The sequence below is a fragment of the Mustela nivalis genome (assembly GCF_964662115.1).
Source record: "Mustela nivalis genome assembly, chromosome: 5".
NCBI classification, from domain to species: domain Eukaryota; kingdom Metazoa; phylum Chordata; class Mammalia; order Carnivora; family Mustelidae; genus Mustela; species Mustela nivalis.
In genome coordinates this window covers 15,884,682-15,906,171 of record NC_139024.1, presented here as the reverse complement: position 1 = coordinate 15,906,171, position 21,490 = coordinate 15,884,682, and the positions used below count along the sequence as shown (strand labels likewise).

At 42.5% G+C, this 21,490-nt stretch overlaps 1 long non-coding RNA gene across 1 annotated transcript; it reads right to left on the bottom strand.

Annotated features, from left to right (window-relative positions):
* Positions 1 to 13,432: 13,432 nt before the first annotated feature.
* LOC309864410 lies at positions 13,433 to 15,561 on the bottom strand. The gene is made up of 3 exons (XR_014311510.1): positions 15,187 to 15,561; positions 14,376 to 14,480; positions 13,433 to 13,696 (listed from the first exon to the last, which is right to left on the bottom strand). It is a non-coding gene; the product is annotated as an uncharacterized lncRNA (long non-coding RNA).
* Positions 15,562 to 21,490: the final 5,929 nt, after the last annotated feature.

Here is a 21,490-nt window from a genome sequence, read left to right as displayed (position 1 = left end):
CACAGCTAATTACTTGTCAAAGTTATTCAATGGGTATCCATGCATTTTGAGACAAAGCACTTCAGTGCCCACCCTCCCCCTGGCCCCGCCCACTCTCTGGTCCCTCCTATCCCTTCAGCACATCCAAGCGGTGGTGCTGTTTCCCAACTGGTCCCCTTCTACACCTGCCACGGTTCCAGTGGCACATCCCACCACGCAGAGGCTGCTTTGGACAAATAGCAGAATCCTGCAGGGCAAGGCTGGGGTCTCAGCTCCAACACGAGCTGTGCTGGGTGAGCCCTGCGGCCCCCTGAGAGCCGGCTGCCTCACCCGTGGAAAGGAAGCCGGGACAAGCCCACGTCTAAGGGCTGGCCCCTACAAGTCCAGCCTCTAGCTCTGACAGCAGATCCACAGCACGGCTCAGCCACGCAGCTCCCAAGGCCCCAACACCTGCATTGGCTCACTTCCCTAACTTCCTTTTACTCCTTTTTTCTGATAATATGTCAGCTGAAACTAAAACCAGGTTCCCAGGGAAAGACAACCCCATTATCAATCCAAGCGATTGGTATGCACTGTTTAAAACTTAAGGGTATTTCATGAAGGTTATTTTCAGGGCAGAAATTTTATTTTCTTGAATGAAGATTATGAGTGAATGAATGAATGAATGAATGATATAAATGTGTCCTTCAAACTTAGTTGAAATGGATGCATTCCCTGATATCTTGAAGTCCATTGTTATTTGTTGAGACAATATCTAGTAATGTTCCTCATCACAACTGTAACTAAATAATTATGTATGTAACTATTTAACATTCGCCTATCCAGCTAGAATATCAGCTTCCTTGCTCTTTGGGTTGTTTTATCCTGAGTGCCTAGTACAGTCTGTGACACAGAGTAGAAGCTCAATAAATATTTCTTGAATGACTGAATAACCAATATGATCATGGCTCTCCAAGTGTGCTTGGTCTGCAGACAGCAGCAGAGAGGCCTTACCTGGGGATGTAGAAATGCAAATGCTAGGGTCTCACTGGGGTCTTTTTGAATCAGGATGGTTGGGGGGTGGGACAGTCCAACAATCTGTGTTTTAATGAGCCCTCCAGGGGACTCTGATGTATCCTTAAGGGTTCTGGTGAAACAGGTTAAGGCTTAACATAAAAACCAGTCTCATAAGGGATCTGAACAATTGATGGGGAAGACACAGGGAAACCTGAACCCAAGATTTTGGCAAACACAGAGGGATAAAAAGAGGCTCCAGCCCCCGAGAACCTACTGGTGTTGAGACATGAGACTGTCCCCATGCGTGTGAAGTGTATATCCTCCCTAACAGGTTCCCTGGCCTCTTAAGGTCTGTTTGTGGGAGTAACACAGCATGGTGGGGTCCAGATTTGTGAGCCCTTGGTGGGAGGGATTGCTGGCCCTGAAAAATATCCTTGAAATTGCTCTCTTCAGTCTGAGAAATAAGTCACCCACTTGAGTATGAGTTGGCTATAAGGATGACTGTCTAAAAATATTTCCTCCCTCAACAACTATTAGGTGACTCCCTTCAAGTCTTGCCTAGTGGTCTGGGGACTCTTGAGGCAAGACTGTCTGACTTAGCTCCCTAGTCTCTTTTTTCCAGAAAGAGTTAGAAATTTTGACTTAGAAATTACACATTTCATGATGTTTACAACTGTTTAAGGTTCATATGAGTATGGAAGAGTGAATGGAGAAGGACATTTGGATACAACCACTTGGATGATTGTCCTCAGAAGGACCAGATTCAAGTCACCATCTCCCTCTGGGCTTGAGGATTTAGACTGTTAACCCCTTCTGTAGGGCACCTGATTTTATGTTCCAGTTAATGTTTTCCTGTCCCCAGAGGCCCCAATCCTGTTTTCACAGGTTATCCCATGGTCTCCTTCCCCACCTGGATTCCGAGCGTGCCACAAGGTTGGGGCTCTGCCCATTAGAACTCTGTGGATAACTAGTTCATAGTTCAACAAACTGCTTTTGTGATCTCCCACTTCATAAAAATGTTTGGGTTACTCTGCCCAGCCAGATTTGTATAATTTTTAAAAACTGTTCTTTTCTTTAAGAAAAAAAAGGGCCAGTGGCTATATTTGTTTAGAAAACAGATACAGAGATGGGAAAAGAAAAGAGTCCTGGTAAAGAGGGGTATTTGACAATGAGCTGGGCATTATTGGGTCTACCAAACCTTATGTCTAGAGGATGTGGCAGAATTATGTCATACTATTGAAGTAGTATATTGAGTTTGGAGAATGGGGGCTTCTCAAGTAGATGACATAAGTAGGTGGTCAAGAGTCCCACATCACCAGTTGCTGAAGCATTATAATCTCTATCTTTGCTCATGATTATGACCTGTGAGACTCACCTAGGTGAGAGAAAAGAGAATTCAAAATGGGATAGAGAAGGGGAGCCTGGGTGACTCAGTCAGTTAAGCACCTGCCTTTGGCTCAAGTCATGATCCTGGGGTCCTGAGATGGGGTCTTGAGATGGGGGGGGGGTCCCTGCTCAGTGGGGAGCCTGCTTCTCTCTCTCCCTTTACTTGCTGTTCCCCCTGCCTGTGCACTCTCTCTGTCAAATCAGTAATAAAATCTTAAAAAAATAAAAATAGGAAAATAAAATATACATAAAGTATCCACAATGCTTTTGGAATAAAAGTCAAACTTTATTACATAATCTTTCTAGTCTCTTTCATTATCTGAACTGCTCTGTTAAATCTTCCAGATTATATCTATTAGTGAAAATGTTCTTCCTGAAATACTCTTAAGTCTATTTCCAGTGAGTTTAAAAAAAAAAAAAATGACCAAAAGAAAAGTCAGGGCCTGAGCCAGCCTAAGAACCTTTTGGGCCCACTATTAGATTAATAATCACTTTTTCTTAAATGTGTAGTTATTCCCTATGGGTGTGTCCTGGATTCCACTGCAGATATCTTGATGACTACAGCAGTGTCTTCGGATGAAGATCCAATGGTTTATCCTTCTTGCCTCTGTAGACTCAGCTCAGCCAAGAGGTTGGCTCATGCCTGTAGCAGATGTCCTGGCTCCCCCTGGCCAAGGAGTTTGGTCCCCCACCCTCACCCCTGCAAGTAGATGAGACATTTCATCCCTTGGACACCTCACCTCGCCTCATTAGGCGAGATGGGATATTTGTTTGGGAGATGACCCCAACGTCACGGCTTGAGCCAAGAAATCAAATGAACAAACTAAGAGCAGGACCAGTCTATGCACGATTAAGACAATTACATTAGATTAAAAAGAGCACATTCTTCTCTTGGTGCACCAGCAATAGCCCAAAAAATGGTTCTGTAAAGGGATCGACAAAGTAATCTCTGTAAGAAATCTTCATGTTCTGGAGAACATAACCAAATCGGAGAACTGGAGAACAGCATATATGATTTCTCAAAAAACCTTCAAAATTTAATAAAATCCTCAAAGCATCATAATGCCTTTGCTGAAATATATGGTCAGCATATCTCTTTTGTGTGATCTAATCAGTGTTCCTCAAAAATTAACGTGAACGTGAAACACCTGCGGATCTTGTTATGAGGTAGATTCTGATTCCAGAGGGTCTCAGGTGAGGCCCCAGATTCTGCATTTCTAACCAGTTCCATACACGACAGGTGCTTCTGATCTGTGGCCCGCACTTTGAGGAGCAAGAACGTAGACCCAACAGAGTCCTGGAGTGCCTGGGTGGCTCAGTGGGTTAAGTGTCTGCCTTCAGCTCAGGTCACAATCCCAGGGTCCTGGGATCGAGTCCAGCACAGGATCTTTACTCAGCAGGGAGCCTGCTTTTCCCTCTGGCTGCTTTGCCTGCCGACAAAGAAATAAATAAAATCTTAAAAAACAAAAACAAAAACACCATGCTCCACCTGTTTCTAAATCTCAAGTCCAGGACTGAAACCCCACAGTCTGCACTGAACAGACCGCTTACATGATTCGTAACAATGTTGATGCTAGAGAATGGGCACTGTTTAATGTATAAATGGTGAACTTGGAATAACTAAGAAATTTGGGCAGGGAGGATTTTGACCGTGGCTGGGGGGATATTGTATAGGTACCAGGAAGGGAAGGTGCCAAGCAGTTGAGCAGACGGGGGCATTCATAGACTGGGAGAGGCAAGCCACTCGGGGATGTAGATGATAAGGAAGGAGTTCTGTAAGCATTCATATTGATATAATGCTTTTCCAGTTTTCATTGCTAAAATAAACTTTAATTCTCAGTATTGAACACAATGCCCCTCCTTTTTTTTTTTAAGATTTTATTTATTCATTTGATGGACAGAGATCCCAAGTAGGCAGAGAGGCAGGCGGGGAACAGGGGAAGCAGGCTCTCTGCTGAGCAGAGTCTGATTCAGGGCTCGATCTCAGGACTCTGAGATCATGACCTGAGCCAAAGCCAGAGGCCTAAGCCACGGAGCCTCCCAGGCACCCCAATGACCCTCCTTTAAAAAAAATAATTGTAGTTTGGAAAAGTTGTGGAACATTCCATTTTTATTTTTTATCTTCTCACTGACTTACATGATAATTTTAGAGGAGCTTAGCATCACGTCTGCGGATTCTTACTTGGTGTTCTAGCCTTTAATTTTTTATGTGTTCCCACTTCTGAGTCCCCATCTCTTGGGGGGCGGAGAAAACAATTTGAAAAGGAATCCTGACTTTTACCAAAGTCATTGCTTCCCCCAAAAAATTCTGTTAAAATTGTACTGTTTGTGCCTGAGTGGCTCAGTCAGTTAAGTGTGCGACTCTTGGTTTCAGTTCAGATCATGACCTCAGGCTCCTGAGATGGAGCCCCGCATTGAGCTCTGCACTGACTGGGGGGTCTGCTTGGGACTCTGCTCTCCCAAATAAATAAATAAATAAATCTTTAAAAAAAAAAAGATTGTACTTATTTAGTAGTAACAGTTAGTATTCGCAATTCACATATGATACCCTTGGAACGGGGACAAATAAATTAAATTTATAATTGCAATTAATCCTAAATATGAGATATGTGCTGTCTACTGAGTTTTCCTTCATCATAAATGTTAATTGATTTGTGAAGGAGGGGGCTGGTCATTTCTAAGGTGACACCAAGTAAAGTCATCTGGTGTCCCCACCAGTTTCTCCTCTTCCAAGGTGACATGACGATTTTCTGAGAGAAGCTTAAAAACTGAAGGATCAAGGACTAGTGTCCCAAATCTATAAAGAACTTAGCAAACTCAACACCCAAAGAACAAATAATCTAATCAAGAAATGGGCAGAAGCCATGAACAGACATTTCTGCAAAGAAGACATCCAGATGGCCAACAGACACATGAAAAAGTGCTCCATATCACTCGGCATCAGGGAAATACAAATCAAAACCACAATGAGATATCACCTCACACCAGTCAGAATGGCTAAAATCAACAAGTCAGGAAATGACAGATGCTGGCGACGATGCGGAGAAAGGGAAACCCTCCTACACTGTTGGTGGGAATGCAAGCTGGTGCAGCCACTCTGGAAAACAGCATGGAGGTTCCTCAAAATGTTGAAAATAGAACTGCCCTATGACCCAGCAATTGCACTACTGGGTATTTACCCTAAAGATACAAACGTAGTGATCCGAAGGGGCACGTGCACCCGAATGTTTATAGCAGCAATGTCCACAATAGCCAAACTATGGAAAGAACCTAGATGTCCATCAACAGATGAATGGATAAAGAGGATGTGGTATATATACACAATGGAATACTATGCAGCCATCAAAAGAAATGAAATCTTGCCATTTGCGACAATGTGGATGGAATTTAGCGAAATAAGTCAATCGGAGAACGACAACTATCATATGAGGAAGTGGTGATGCAACATGGGGGGTTAAGGGAGTAGGAGAAGAATAAATGAAACAAGATGGGATTGGGAGGGAGACAAACCATAAGTGACTCTTAATCTCACAAAACAAACTTGCTGGAGGGGTGGTTGGGAGAAGGGGGGTGGGGTTATGGACATTGGGGAGGGTATGTGCTATGGTGAGTGCTATGAAGTGTGTAAACCTGGCGATTCAAAGACCTGTACCCCTGGGGATAAAAATATATTATATGTTTATAAAAAATGAAAAATTAAAAAAACTGAAGGATCACATTTTCTTAAGTAACATTCACTTTTGTATGTAGTGTGGGGCAGGGCTGCCAAACACTTTGGACTGGGGCATCTGGGTTTGATGAAAGCCACAGAGAGCCGGCAACCTCTCTCTGGCAACTGGCAAGGTTCCTATGAATGGAAAGAAGCTAGAGAGAGCATTGCAGAGTAATGAATGGCCAAGGACCAGCCAGGAACTCTGGCTCCTCCAGCTTACCTGGGGATAAGAACAGTCTATGTCTCAGATTTAGGATTAATTGCAATTGTAAATTTCAATTCCTCGTTACCGTTTCAAGTCATAACAAACACCATTCTGACTCATCTCTTTCACACCATACATATAATCTGTCAGCAATCCTGTGGACTCCTTTGCAATCATTCCAGACTCCCCCGCCCTTCCCACCACCTCACCTGTCTGAGCTGAGTGGCCTCTCACCTGGTTTACACAGGAGCTACCCAGCTGGTGTCTGCCTTCCCTTCCTGTAGTCAGTTCATGAGGCAGCACCTTAAGTGACCCATTTCACTTAGAGTAAAGGTCCAAAATGATGTGGTCCTGTTTCACCTCTGATCTCACCTCCTTCTACCCTTTCCTCTGTTCTGTGCAGCCTCCTCAAGCACATGTCAGCCCCAGGATCTTTGCACTTCCTTTGTCTGATCTGCTTTTCTCCTCACATCCACATGGTTCAATTCTTTCCCCCTCATATTTTTTTTACCTTCTCAGTGAGACCATTTTTGACAAGTTTTTCCGCCCTTAACATATCAGTTGCATTTACTGTTCTCGTGCTTATTATCATAAGACATGCCACATGATTTATTCATTCATCTAGTTCATTATGTGACCACCACTAGGACAGAAGCTCCATGAAAGTAGGTATTTTCTATGTTTGGTTTACTGCTGCATCCCTGGTTCCTAAAAGAGTATGTGGCTTTTAGTAGGTACTCCATAGTGTAATTATTGAATGAATGAATTTGGGTTTTTCTACCATCTTAAACTTTGTACAACAAATTTTCCTCCTTTCTTACCATTTTTTTGGATTGAGATTTTGTTTTAGTTTTTTTGTTTTGTTTTGTTTTACCTTCTATTTGTTTGGAAGACGTAGCACTCTATTTCTGTTCCTAGAGCAGCTAGCCTCTCAATTTTAATTTTTTTTAAGGTTTCATTTATTTATTTGAGAGGGAGAGAGTGCGTGCATGCATGCATGGGTCAGCAGGCAGGGGCAGTGGCAGTGATTAGAGGAGTAGAGGGGGAGGAAGAGGGAGACAATCTTTTTTTTTTTTTTTTTGTCCAAATCAGCTTTATTTTTTTTTCTTTTCAGCGTAACAGAACTCATTGTTTTTGCACCACACCCAGTGCTCCATGCAATTCATGCCCTCCTTAATACCCACCATCAGACTCACCCAACCTCCCACCCCCAACCCCTTCAAAACCCTCAGATTGTTTTTCAGAGTCCATAGTCTCTCATGGTTCACCTCCCCTTCCAATTTCCCTCAACTCCCTTCTCCTCTCTAACTCCCCTTGTCCTCCATGCTATTTGTTATGCTCCACAAATAAGTGAAACCATATGATAATTGACTCTCTCTGCTTGACTTATTTCGCTCAGCATAATCTCTTCCAGTCCTGTCCATATTGATACAGAAGTTGGGTATTCATCCTTTCTGATGGAGGCATAATACTCCATAGTATATATAGACCCCATCTTCCTTATCTATTTGTCCGATGAAGAGCATCTTGGTTCTTTCCACAGTTTGGCAACTGTGGTGGCCATTGCTGTTATAAACATTGGGGTACAGATAGCCCTTCTTTCACTACATCTGTATCTTTAGGGTAAATACCGAGCAGTGCAATGGCAGGGTCATAGGGAAGCTCTATTTTTAATTTCTTGAGGAATCTCCACACTGTTCTCCAAAGAGGCTGCACCAACTTGCATTCCCACCAACAGTGGAAGAGGGTTCCCCTTTCTCCACATCCCCTCCAACACATGTTGTTTCCTGTCTTGCTAATTGTGGCCATTCTAACTGGTGTAAGGAGGTATCTCAATGTGGTTTTAATTTGAATCTCCCTGATGGCTAGTGATGATGAACATTTTTTCATGTGTCTTTTAGCCATTTGTATGTCTTCATTGGAGAAGTGTCTGTTCATATCTTCTGCCCACTTTTTGATATGATTGTCTGTTTTGTGTCTGTTGAGTTTGAGGAGTTCTTTATAGATCCTGGATATCAACCTTTTGTCTGTACTGTCATTTGCAAATATCTTCTCCCATTCCGTGGGTTGCCTCTTTGTTTTGTTGACTGTTTCCTTTGCTGTGCAGAAGCTTTTGATCTTGATCAAGTCCCAAAAGTTCATTTTCGGTTTTGTTTCCTTTGCCTTTGGAGACATATCTTGAAAGAAGTTGTTGTGGCTGATATCGAAGAGGTTATGTTCTATGTTGTAGAGGGAGACAATCTTAAGTAGACTCATGCTGAGCTGGTTGGGAACTGGATCTCAGGATCCTGAGATCATGATCTGAGCCAAAACCAACAGTCAGGCACTGAACTGACTGAGTCACCCAGGTGCCCCTCAATATTAATTTTTAATTTTACTGTGCATAAATTTAACTGAATCTATCAGAATTTAATTAAGAATCTAATCAAATCTGAACCCTGCAGAATAATATTGTTTTATTTTTAAGCGACTGGATCATCTCAGTATTTAATTATTCTTATGAGATGTAAATGTTTAACAATAAAACTGGCTGTTGTTACTTAAAAAAAAAAAAAAAGAAAGAAAGAAAGAAAAGGAAAGGAAAGAAAAAGAGAAGAGAAGGGTGCCTGAGTGGCTTGATTGATTCAGTGTTTGGCTTCTGCTATGGTCGTGAACCCACAGTCCTGGCATCAAGTCTCCCATGGGGAAATCCCTTCTCTACAGGGGCTGGGGAGAGGCTTGCTTTTTCTTCTGCTTCCCACTCTCTCTCATAAATAAATAAAGAAAATCTTTAAAAAAAAAAAAAAAAAAAAGGCAGGGAGCGGAGGAAGAAGAAGGAGAAGAAAGAGAAAAGCTCCCTCCCTCCAGTCGCTGGCCTTTGCTGCCATAGACCCGCAGCCCACTAGCTGTTTCTCTTTGACCTGCAAGTTCTTGAACCACGAATTCCACCTTCTCAGGTGCAAGTAAAAAGGAAGCAGGGCCGCCAGCTGTGTATTCGCCGCACATATGTAGTCATTCCCTTCTCTTCTTCCTTTAACTTTATGTGTCATCTTTTTAAATTTATTTTTTTAAGATTTTATTTATTTATTTATTTAACAGAGAGAGATCACAAGTAGGCAGAGAGGCAGGCAGAGAGGGAAGGGGAAGCAGGCTTCCTGCTGAGCAGAGAGCCCCATACGGGGCTCATCCCAGGACCCTGAGATCATGACCTGAGCGGAAGGCGGCGGCTTTAGCCCACCCAGCCATCTAGGCGCCCCATCATCTTTTTAAATTAAGGGGGAAAAAATGTGTGTCTTGGTCTCTCACTAGAATTCAGCCCATTCACATCTAACGGACCTGCCAGGAAACTCAATGTTATCCCCTCCAGCGTAATGATTTTTAGTCATTTCACCTTTTTTTGGTTGTTCTTTCTTCTTTTTTTCTTCCAGGTTTAGTCAAGTTATTGGGGTGTTTTGTTTTTTTGTTTTGTTTTGTTTTGTTTTTGCCTATTTTACCCTCTTTTCAGAAGTCCAATTCAGTTTTACTATTGGGCTATAGTAAAAGGTTGTCACTTCTGTCCCATACTCATAGACCAACACTTACTTTTTTTTTTTTTCCATTACACTATAACAAACCCAGCCAGCTAGTGCCCACACCCATCACTTGTTCACACTTAGGCAGCAGGTGGCCTGACAAGCAGAAACAGGAATAAGGAATAAGGAGCCAAATTGAATTTTTTCTGTGCCTTCTAAACTTCTTTGGCAGCTATTTATTATTAATGTCTTTTTGTATACAATTCTTCCATTGCTCTGGTTCCACTCTGTATGAAGGACTAGAGTCATCCAAAGACCCTAGGCAGGAATGCGATGTACGGATGACAGGTGCAGAAGAGACAGCTGCGCGGGGCAGGCTGGGTAACGATTCCGCGGACCGCGGGGCGTGTCCTGTTCCCGCCTTCTCATTGGGAAACTGGTCCAGCCAGACCGTGTGAGAGAGGAAACTCTGTACCGTGTTACTGCAGAATTCACGCTACATTCCACTGGCTGCAACGTGCCATTTTGAGGGGTTATCTGTGCACTATTAGCATTATCATGTTTCTATTTTACATTTGCTAAAATAATGTATGCTCCTTGCGGGAAATTTGGTCAACAGAAAAAGTGTAAGAAGAAAATAGAAATTGTCATGATCCCAGCAGCCAGAGAAGACAGTTGCTAAGTGTTACGTGTATTCTCTTTTACTTTCTCTCTCTCTCTCTCTCTCTCTCTCTCTCTCTCTCTGTGTGTGTGTGTGTGTGTGTGTGTATGCTTTCCCCTGTTTTCACATTCATATAGAATTTTGACTCATTTGCTGTGTGGCTTTGAATTAGTGACTTAACTTCTCTGAATCTCACCTTCTCTTCTGAAAACAAGATATATAAACAGTACAGACCTCACAAAGCTGTTGTGAGCCGTAATAAGGCCAGGCATACACAGTGTTCAGTATAGACAGTACCACAGAGTAACTGTTCAGTACATGTTAACTTTTTTCTCCTCTGTCCCTGCTTCTTTTTCTTCTCCCCTTGCTTCTCCTTCCACTCTCATGATGATATAGCCTTTCTCAAATTGCTAACCTTATGCCTTATAGAGTTGTGCAGATAAAAGGGATAATGACCAAAATATCATCTTTATAAACTGCAGGCTCCTGAATTTATTTTTGGCATATTAAATGCCACAGATTTACAATAAAGGAGACCAAATGTTTCTTCTTTCAAAAAACATTTTGCAATCACCGCAGAAGCTAGGTGGATTCTAGGGGGAATACAAAAGTACCTAACACTATCCCTTCCCTTCACTTCTAATAATTGAGTTCCGACATTATTTTAAGGGAAGATTCTGGATATCAAGTCATACTCTAAAATTAAGAAATTAAACACTGTGTTACTGGCACGGATAGAAGAAAATAAATCATCAGAACGTATTAGAGCATCCAGAAGCTAGCTCTCGTGCATATGGGTATTTGGTTAATGAAAACCATGGCATTTCAAGTCAGTGATGAAAGAAACTTCAATAAATCATGTTGAGAAAATCAGCCATACATTTAGCAAAATAAATAAAAGCCCTTAACTACCTTACCCCAGTCACAAAAATAAACTTTCTATGGATTAAAGAAAGAGTCAAGAACAAGAAAAAAAATGTTCCAAGAAAACATTAGTGAATCAGGTATTTACTGCCTCATAGCAAAGTACCCCCAAAGCTTAGTGATTTAAGCTATAATCATTAGGGCGCCTGGGTGGCTCAGTCAGTTAAGCGTCTGCCTTCCGCTAAGGTCATGATCCCAGAGTCCTGGAATGGAGCCCCGCACCCGGCTCCCTGCTCAGCAGAGAGTCTGCTTCTCCCTCTCCCTCTGCCTGCAGCTCCCCCTGCTTGTGGGCTCCCTCTGTCTCCGTCTCTCTCTCCCTCAAATAAATAAATAAAATCTTAAGAAAAAAAAAAAAAGTAAAGCTGCTATCATTTACTATCGCTCATGTGTCTATAGGTCATCTGGGCAATATTGCTGATCTGGACCAAGACCGGCTGAGGTCAGTCGGGCTCACTCAGGAAGCTGCGTTCGGCTACCAGGTGGGCTGGGGCTGAGTGTCTTGCACGGCCTTACCCATAGGCCTCTTGGTTGCCCGGGAACTGGCATGGGTTGAGGACAAGTAGGCCACACGTCTCTCATCTCCCAGGAAGCCAGCCCAGATTTTTCACGTGGCAGAGGTAGGGTTTTAAGAAAGAAAGGAAACAGTGCAACCTTATCACTTCGGCGGCATTCCACTGGCCCATGCAGGTCCCGAGTGGGGAAACAGGTCAACCACTTGATGGGAGCTCCAGCCAACGTGCTTTGCCAAGGGCACAGATGAAGGAATGAAAAACTGTGGCCCTTTTTGCAGTCTTCCACAGCATAAGCTTCTTTCTTTTCATTTTTATGCTTTCAGTATTGATTTCATAAAAATGTAAAACTTAGGCACAGTAAAAGATTCTATAAAGTTAAAAGAGAAATGTCAAATCGAGAAAAATGTGAAACACAAACAGTGTAAGTAGCAGAAAAAGCTCCATTAAACTCTCTCTCTCTCTCTCTCTCACACACACACACACACAATAGTTGTCCCAAAGAAAGAAGAAGAAAAATAAAGAGCAAGCAGTGGTGTTAATAGAGGAAACTGGGATTAATAATGTTTGAATTTTGTTTTTGTTTTTTTTGGTTTTTTTTTAATAATTTTTATAAACATATAATGTATTATTAGCCCCAGGGGTACAGGTCTGTGAATCGCCAGGTTTACACACTTCACAGCACTCACCCTAGCACAGACCCTCCCCAATGATGTTTGAAGTTTTTGATCAATGTTAAAAGAGACTGTGAAGGGTAGGAAATACTTTCCTTATTGTTTGGACTTTTTTTTTTAATTTGGTTCATTGTTTTGTTTTGTTTCCTGAGGGACCAATCCCCCAGGCGAGGACTGTGTGGAATGCGTCTCCCAGCAGATGCCTGAGAGAGCTCCGGGGACACGGAGCAGGACCCGGAGCAGGACCCGGAGCAGGACCGAGCAGGACCCGGAGCAGGACCCGGAGCAGGACCCGGAGCAGGACCCGGAGCAGGACTCGGCGAGAGCTGGCTCTGCCAGATGCTGGAGGGTGGCCTTGAGGCCACTTACCTGCTGTGGAAGGCTGAGCCCCTCCAGAACACACATGGATTTATATGACATAGGAATTTTATTACTTTTATTTATATGAGCTAATCTACTAAAGCTTTGAAGTTCCTATAATTCATAAAAATTAGAAGGCACTTAGAGTGTGCAGGGGGAAAAGGAGTCTGTGTGAATGATGCCCAGGAGGATGGAGTGGGAACAGAGCTATAATTCCCTGGGAATGGAAAGAAGAAAATAAGGGGACTCCTCCCCTCAAGAAAACCTGGTTTGAAAAGAAGAGATAATTTTTGTGAAATCAGGTCATTTTGTGTGACACAGAGAAAGAATGAAAGAATGAGAGGAAGAAAGAAAGAAAGAAAAGGAAAAGGAAAAAAGAGAGGGAGGAAGCAAAGGAGAGAGGGAGAAAAGAAGAAAATGGGACAACGTCAGGGAAAAAAATACATATCACTCATTATATGTGCTAAATAACAAAAATTCAACCAAATATCTTTGAAGATCCAATTTGCTTTACTAAGCAATTCATGAATCTGGCAGCATCTCACCTAGCAAGTAGAGGGGAGCTCTGAGAAGTTGTATAAAATGGAAGGTTTTTATAGATAGAGGGTAGAGGCAAGAAAGTTGTTAGGAATAGAAAAGGATTGTTCCAGAACGTGCTGTTTGCTAGGGGGGAAAGCAAGCTGTCTTATCACACAGATAACCTCATCTTTCTTCAGGGGATGCAGAGGACCCAGGTGACAGACTTGTGGATGCTGATGGAGAGACAAATTTTCCGGACTGACTGGTTAAGGCCACGTTTCTGGGGAGGGTGGAAACTACAATTAGATTGTATTTCAAGCACCATTTTGGAAACCCAGTCTAAGTGACACCATTTATGGCCTGAGGTTTTCTGTTTTGAACATACAGAAGTACAAAATTCCTGGTACACTGCAGTGTACAGGCTTGTTAGGGTCCTGAGGCTCAAAGTATGTGTCTGTATATTTCGTTAAAGTATAACCAGTATTACTTCCTATCACCCTACCTTGAAGTAGCTTGTATGTAATGGTTACATTTTAAATCATGTTTTCTCTTTTCTCCCACTAGTGAAACCCCAAGAAAATAGTTAAATGATTTTTCAAAGTACAATCATGCAGGAACTTGTATCCATTTCCAGACATGACACAATATTTTAAAACTACTTCAGGCATAATACCTATCAAATATGACATTGGTTTGCCTTTCAATTAGAATAATAACAATGCATATAAAGTCTACGGTCTTTACTTGGCATAAAAGTTACAGAAGATTAACTAAAATATGCCAGCATTCTTTAAATTTTCTGAGAGCATAAGATTTCGTCTTGACACAAGAATGAACTTCTCCCCAAATGAAAGCACTCGTGATTTCTCCAAATCACACACATCAACTTAAGCTCACTGGATTACTTACGAAACAGGTACTTTTTACTTTTAAATGCTATAGATTAGCTGCTGACTTACTGCTTCTTAAGGATTCCCAAAGGGTGGGGTCTTGCTGTTTTCTCTGTGCTAAATCCATATTTTCTGAATATTTCTTCTGAGTGTTCTTTCAGGACTGAACTGTGCCTGGAAGGGACAGAAGCTGTATAGTTTTGGAAAGAAATGGAACTGGCATAGGGACTGTTACCTCCTGATTCGTGATTTAAAAAAAGGGGGGGGGGTCCTTATTCTTAAGGAGTTGAGAAATATCATCAAACATCAGAACAGGGATCACACACTTGCATCCAGTTCCTCAAAGATCTCACACCACTCTGCCTGAGTCTACTTAGGGAATATTTCTGCAAAGAGCAACTTCAGCTTCAGCCTGTGCAGTAAATTCAGCAGCCTGAAAAGTTTTAAAGGATGGAGATGGAGTCCTTTCAGAGGTTTCTCAAAGATGGGAGCTTCCAAAGCCCCCATGGCCATGAACTTCCCATCAGAGGTCTGATCGATTTCATTGAAGGATTCCCATCAGAGGTCTGATCGATTTCACAGAAGGATACACCAGCGTCAGGTGGATGTGCTCTCTTTGCTGTGTTGAAATTGTTCACATCCCACGTGTACACAGCTAACACGCTGCACCTTCCATCCCTTTTACATCCGATGTGTGTCCCTTGCCAGATCAGGGACATTCAGAAAAAGCCATCACCACACCCACTGCTTCAAGAACCCCTCCAACTTAGGAAGCCAAGAAATCTGGTGGTGAAATGGTTATCTCCTATTTGCAGCCAAATTTTGACACCTGATAAAGCCAGAAAGTTAATATCATCCCCACTGCTTTGGGAATACTTACTGAGTAAGTTCATTCCAGTAGAAACTTTACCATCGACGAGTCTTGGATTCTTCTGTAGTATGTCCTCTAGCAGAAGCTGCCCTCTTCCCAGAGCTCCTTGAGGAGAAAGGATCAATCAGCACATCAGTCAATCTGAAGACAGATTTTCCTCAAGGATGATGGCGGTTTCTGGAGTTTTCAGGTTTACAGCCAGTGAGCGCTTACCTGGATATACAAATGAGGTTTTTTGGTCCCAAACCATGGGACTCACCTGGGCTCCAAAGGCAGCCGGGGTCAAACCACCAATGGAAGAAGGAAATTTCCCCACCAACGCCTGTACCAGCCCTGTGCTCAAGACCCTGTTCACTCTACTCACAGCGAGCTGGGAATAGCTGGGGTTAGCCTCAAGCTTTGTTTTTAAATGGAAGCTCAGGACTTTCTGGGGAGGTGCTAAAGAAAGAAAAGGCCCCACCCATCAAAGAGTCAATAAATAACTTTTAAAATTAACTTCATGGGCCGTCGTCCAGCTTCCCCTGGCTTTTATAGCCTATCTCCTTTCAACTAGTAAGTACAATTACCAAATAAAGGCAAATACCTTTCTCCTCGAGAACATTTTCTGGGATCATAACAGTTCCTTGTCCTTTAGACGTTTAGAGTAAAGATAAATCAGAGACAGAGATACCCTTTTATTAGCTAAAAGCCACCACTGGCTCCCTTTGAAGTGGTACAACCCTTCTGGGAGGGAGGGAAGGGTCTTCTGATGGATATTGCCAGAAGAGAGGAATATAGCACAAAATTTCTTTTCCCATCAATGCCAGCGGCCGGTGATTGTTAAGTGTTGCAAAGCGCAAATGTTTTTGAGATCTATCCATCTGTATGGCATGACTTCCGCATGTATCAAGTTTAAACTAGGTACAGAATACACTGTTAGTGTGCCACCTTTATCTAAGAAGGGGAGGGCGTAGAAACAGTCTAAGGCTGAGCTTTTATTTTTTGAAAAGTAATGGCAGAATAAAAGAAAAACCAACAAAAATATACACTATTTCAATAATACCTTATATCGGCTACATGTTGAAATACATTCTAGTACTGAGTTCAAATAAAAGAGATTAAAATTAATTCCACCCATTTTTTTAATGTGGCTATGAGAAAATTTACTTACATATGGGCTTTCCCATTCATAAGAATATTAATAGGGTATCTCATGCTCCTAGACCTACTCAGTCCCCAAACCAGGCTCGGAGTCCCACTCTTTAAAAATAGGAATCATGAGGGGCACCTAGGTGGCTCAGTGGGTTAAGCCTCTGCCTTCGGCTCAGGTCATGATCTCAGGGTCCTGGGATCAAACCCCACATTGGGTTCTCTGCTCAGCGGGGAGCCGCTTCCTCCTCTCTCTCTGCCTGCCTGTCTGCCTACTTGTGATTTCTGTCTGTCAAATAAATAAATAAAATCTTTTTTTAAAAAAGGAATCAGGAATCAGAAAAAAGCAAACAGCTGATGAAAGAGCTGCTTTTACTCCAAAAATTAGAATTTGTATGAGCAGTGTTAGACTTGACAGTGGGGCTTTCAACCCGCAGAGCTGTTTGTATCTCTGAGAAAAGAGGAACACCTGCCAATAGCTCATGAGATCCGCAGGCTCTGTGTGTTGGTACAAACACGCTGCATATCCCTTGTTTACAGGCACCGAATGCCATCTGTGGAAGGACCGAGTCTCTGTTTTTAATGTTGATGTCACGGAAAACGTAGCAAGGTACCCATCACTGCTCATGTCAAAGATTAACCAGGTTCATCTGAACACTGGGGTTTTCCCTAAGAAGTGATTAACTCCTACATGCATTTAAATATTTATGAAGATTTTTCTTTTTGGTTAGTTTTTTTCTTTTGAATGTAGCTTTTGCTTTTTTATTATAAAAATAATATAAAGTTGCCCCAAGTTTTTACAAAATCCTCAGTTACATTAAAAAAAAAATCTTCTGGAAGTCCACCGCTCGGAGGTAGTCTCTGTTAACATTTAGGAACACCGTTTTTGCTGGTAATTTTCTCTGCATATGGTAATAGTTAGACTTAGAAACCTATTTTTAATAAAAGTGGTATCATAGGACCCATCTGTTTTCTATCTCATCCTGATGCTCAACAATATATTGTGGAGGTCTTCCCGTGACATTAAATTTTCATTCTACTCATCACTTTAATAGTTGTGTACTATTTCACAGAACAGATGATGCTTATTTATTTAAAGTGTCTTGCAAATGAACATTTGGACTAATTCCATTTTTTTCCTGTTATAAACACTTCTGGAATGACTTCTTTTCCATTGGTGTTTTTGTTGGTATTTATTCTCTCAAGTAAAATAACCATGTGACATTTTATTGTTTTAAGACTTAGGATACAATTGCTTTCCAGAAAGTGTTCCATCCTTTGTACTTAAACCAGAAGTAAATGCTTATGTTTGCTTGTTTGTTTGTTTTTATTTTAAGTAGGCTCCACACCCAATGTGGGGTTCAAACTCATGACCCTGAGATCAAGAGTCTCCACACCCAATGTGGGGTTCAAACTCATGACCCTGAGATCAAGAGTCACATGCTCTACTAACTGAGCCAGATATCTTCCTATTTTTGATAGAGATGTATGTTTGCCCTGTTATAACATAGTAAGGGAATCATACAATTTGTTGCTACTCAATGTTTGTTGCCTATAAATGATCATTTCATATGGATAAACCTAATAGCAGTTTCTAGAAACACACTCCATTATCTTCCTCTTACATACCCTATTTTGTTAACATAAAGAAAGTAACTCAGGCACGAAGCCTTACAGCTTGCCTTCTTAATAGCCACCAACTCAATTCCCTCCTCTCAACTGTAAATCCTGACCCCACATTGTTTCTAGGATGACGTTCTTATAAACAAATAAAGTTAGTCATGCCATTTTCTGATAAAAACCCTTCGCTGTTTCCTTGGGCCCTGGTGGTGCCCTCTGCTGCAGTCGGAAACAACGGGGAGGATTGTATTTCTGGAGGTGGGAGAATAAAATTAAAAGTTCCATCGGGATGCTTTAACTCTGGGACAGTGTGAAGTATCCCAGTGGAGATGTCAAATGGCCAGTTAGGTAGAGGACTCCAGAATTCAGAGCAGAAGTCTTTTTGAATATGAAGATTTGACTAACATCAGCCTAAGGATGGCATTTTTACCCGTAACCATGCTTGTTCCTCTCTCTCCCGCACATTCTGTGTGAGCCGGCTTGGTGACCTCATCCCCAGCAAACCTGTGAGGAACCATGAAAGGCTTTCTCCTAGACTGTCAACAAGTCTGATTTCTTAAGGAACATTTGCGTGCACAGAGGAGAGGGAACATGCATTCTCCCACTGGAAGGAGACACAGTGATAGTAATTGCAAATTCTAGCTAAGAAGTTGGCCAAATCTGCAAGAAAAATTCCTTGAAGAAATGTCCCTTTATTCCAACTTCATCACTAACATTTACCTCTTGAAAGCCACTGTGCTTTAGGTCGGTTTGGAGATGACTCCACTCTGGTTTATGAGAAGTGACGAAATGCTGTGTGTCAGGGAATGGAGAGATCTCTGGTCAGAGAGACAGCATGGATTCTCCATCACCTGTCCTAGCTCTGTGGTTTTGGACATTCTTACTTTCTCCGCACTCCTCACTTGTACATTCAGAACAGTCTGCCTACTCTCGTGGGTGGGTAATAGGCATGGTATGCCCACCACCATTTGGGGGTAGGGGTTGAAGGGATAGGTGGAGATGAACTATCCTTCTTCCCTTAGTCACAAGGGTGTTAAGAAAGAGTCAAATCTAAATGCAGATATTTCAGACAGTGAGTGCTGACATGTGGGCAGAGCAAAAAATCTGCAGAAATTAGGAAGATGCTGGGTGTCCCTCCCACTTTGGGCAGAGACCCAGGACAGGGACAAGGGACTCTCATTAGAGAGTCCTCTTTAAAGAAGTACAGCCAGGAAGACACTCCTACGGGGAGGCACGACTCATGGATTTTGATGGTGAGACCTGATTTTGACTTGTTTTCCTTTTTTAGCAGTTCTACAAAACTACTACCTAATCGTCATTGACAGCGGTAGTCATAAAGGTTCACCCTCCTCAAATGCTGTTCTGAGTACTCCGCATAAGTGAGCCTATGCAACCCTCATAACTCTAAGGGGGAAGGACTCTTATCATACCCATTTTTCAGATGAGAAAACCAAGGCAAAGAGAGATGAAGCAACTTATTCTAGGTGACTCAGATAAGGTGTGTCTTTCCTGCATTATAATCCCCATATACATTAGAGCCAAGCCTTTCTTTAACTTCTATTAATGGCTGAGTCCACTGTTGAAGCTGAGTTTCAGAGAGCTGAGGTGAGACCTATGTCTAACTGTGTAAATCAGTGAAGGGCAAAGAGCAGGAGTAAAAAGGAGATGAATAGGAATAGAGAGAATAATAAGTATAGAATATTCTTCTCAGAAAGTTGGCAGAAAATGAAATGGGAGAGATGGGGCTATAGCCAGAGGGGCACAAAAGGTCAACTGATACCTTTTTAGAAGAGGAGGTACTTGTGCATTTTTTAGAAGCTGAAAAGAAAGAGATAGCAATTGAGAGAAGGGTTGGAAATATAAGAGAGAAAGGGAATCATTACAGGATCTTCAGTTGGAGGCAGGGAGGAGTGGAATTTAGAGTATAGGTGATATAGCCCTTGGACGGAAAGTGGCATGGCTCCCCCAGGGGGCCTGCAGACAGGGAGCGAAAGAGGGCACAGGGACATAGTAAGCTGATATGACTTTGGAAAGTTGATCTAATTCACACCTGATGACTTCAGTTTTCTTGATAGGACACATCTCTTCCCAAGGGTAAAGACTAGAGTTTGGATAGGGAATCAGAGGACACAAGTAAAGATTTGAAATGGTGACTGAGTGGTAAGGGGTAAGAGCCAACCGTAGGTCAAGAAAAAAGGCTTGTGAAAGATGTTCGAGGTCCAGCTGAAGGAGGAGACCAGGAGTTCACAGTGAATCCAGCATATTCTTTTGTGGTTCGCTCCAGTGACACTGAACAGCATTAGCAACACACTGTTGGACTGGTCCAGAGGTTTCGCTGGGCTGGGCAGGGACTAGGAAGGACAGGGCCTAAAGGATCTGAGATAGAATGTAGTTTGGGGATCCATGCTGTGGCCTAATGTAGATCAAGAAGTCAGACTGGGAAAGAGCTACTAGGTTAGGAGAAGTGAAGGGATATAAAGCAGGTACAGTCAAAAGCAGGTGTAGGAGGGACAAGGCTGAGAGAATGTGAGCTTGTGGCCAGAGATGGGGATACTAGAGCTTAGATTTCAGAGGTCAACTATTCTGGCTGGTGATAGGGCCTGAGGTGTGGAGATATACCGGGTAGCAGAAATGGAAAGGAGAAGAAACCACTGGAGAGAAGGCCATCCTGACTTTGAGGATGTCATTGTGTGTGTGTTGTTCACACGGACACTGCAGTACCAGGTACTGGTGGCAGGACCTGAGACAGAGAGAAGGCCTATGCTCTTCTCCTCTAGGAAGGCCGGGAGGGACTGCCACCAAGGGCAGCGATGAGCCAGGTGGCAGAAGCCACCAAGGAGGCAGTCTTAGTGATGGGAAAGTGGAGAGAGTCCAGCATAAGGGCCATGTGGTAAGGGCATGTGTTTTGGAGCAAAGTAAACATGAGTTCAAATCCCAGTTCCGACACTTAGATGTTGTGGAACTTGCGGTCAGTCCTCTGTTTCCTCATTCCAGAAGCAGGGATAATAAATAATACATAGTCTGGGAGTCCTTGTGAGAACCCAGACCACACGTGCCATGCTGGCAGCCCAGTCCTGACCCATGATAAGCATCCGATAGAGGCAGCTTCCCACTGTCTGCAAGGTCCTGATTTTTCTCATTTATTGAAAGTCTGACTTTTCTGTTAGGTTTTGGTTCCAATGTCAATTCTTCTCTGGAAAATCTGTGTTTCAGGAGTTCAAACTGCTCCTTCTCCTCACTGAATTCCCCTAGAGGTCTCTGATGTCCCCCTGCAACCAGAGTTCTTATAGCTTTTTCTGGATGTCTTTTGATCCTACGAGATCACAAACTTCAGGAGAGAGGGAATAAGGGCTCACTTGTCTGTATTTCAAGTAAATAATTCACAAGTACTTGTTGTGTTTTTCCTCTTACCCTGTCAACATTATTCTAGTTATTCAACTTATATTCTAAAGCCTTATCACTGATGAAGGAAAACACCAAAACTTTTGACGTTGCTGACAAAAATCTTGGGGCTGTATCCTCTAAACACAAGGCCTAAGGATATGAAGAGAAAGATTGTGAGATC